The following is a 1,069-nucleotide window of genomic DNA, read 5'->3' as shown; positions in this document are numbered from 1 at the left end:
TGATGATTAGGGGGAAAAGAGGAGGGGGGAGTTACCCCTTTCTAAAGTAACGTAAGTTACACATCCTTTTCCAAAATCTATATAAAATACCTTAAAAGTATGCTTTTGGTAAAGCCATAGGTAGAATGATTTTTTTTTTTTTTTTAAAGACTGGTCTTCCTAGGATATTGGCAGAGACAAAGCTGTCTTATGAGTAAAATTGATGAAAATTCTTTTGTATTTGACTTTCAATAATTACATAAGCAGAAACTGAATTATATGGGTCTTGGTTAAATACTACATATGTATGTATTTTCTCTCATCTTAAACTTTTAATTAGACACGAGATTTTGTATGAATTATTACAGCCCATAGTATGGGATAGGAATGGCGCAGAGGCAGAACAAGACTAGTTGTAATTTTAACAATATAACCACCATGTGCTTCCTTCAGCAGCACATAAACTAAAATTGGAATGATACAGAGATTAGCATGGCCCCTATACAAGGAGGACATGCAAATCTGTGAAGCATTCCATATTTAAAAACAAACAACCGCCAAAAAAAACAATATAACCACCCCTAAATGAAAAAAGACACTATTCTACTCTCAGAAGATTTATTCATAAAGTAAAAGTTGCAATTATTCATAGAACCATGTGTTATTTTAGTTCTTACATATATGTATATATTAGTATAAAATATTATGCATATAGATTTCCTTCTAGAATATTGCTTAACTTATACTCAGATTTTTTTTTTTCCTTACCCATTGAGCAAAACCATACTATGCCTGTCTGAGCCACCATCATTTCTTTCCAGAGTTCTTGAAATATCCTCTTAACCTTCCATCTTGCATTTACTTTTGCCTTCCCACTACATGCCAATTTTCAGCACATTGGCCAAAGCAGTCTTAATAACCTGAGTCACATCATATTACTCCTTGGTCAAACTCAGGCCATGTGCTCTGTTTCACTCAGAGTAAAAGACAAACTATGTACAGTGACCTATTTTGTCCTCTTCTATCCAACCAATTATTTCTTAGATGTACTTTTCCAGTAACCTCCCAGGGAGCACGAAATTGGCCTTTT

General features: G+C 33.9%; 1 non-coding gene across 1 annotated transcript; it reads left to right on the top strand.

The window, feature by feature from the left end:
• The first annotated feature begins 419 nt into the window (after window positions 1-419).
• Window positions 420-523, top strand: LOC123840006 (U6 spliceosomal RNA). The gene has a single exon (XR_006789838.1). It is a non-coding gene; the product is annotated as a U6 spliceosomal RNA (small nuclear RNA).
• The last annotated feature ends 546 nt before the right edge of the window (window positions 524-1,069 follow it).

This window comes from Mirounga angustirostris, unplaced genomic scaffold (assembly GCF_029215605.1).
Source record: "Mirounga angustirostris isolate CCGP_5_RB_7025 unplaced genomic scaffold, mMirAng1.0.hap1 SCAF_3, whole genome shotgun sequence".
NCBI lineage: Eukaryota > Metazoa > Chordata > Mammalia > Carnivora > Phocidae > Mirounga > Mirounga angustirostris.
Note: the sequence above shows the minus strand (reverse complement) of the source record. Positions and strands in the feature narration are given on the sequence as shown.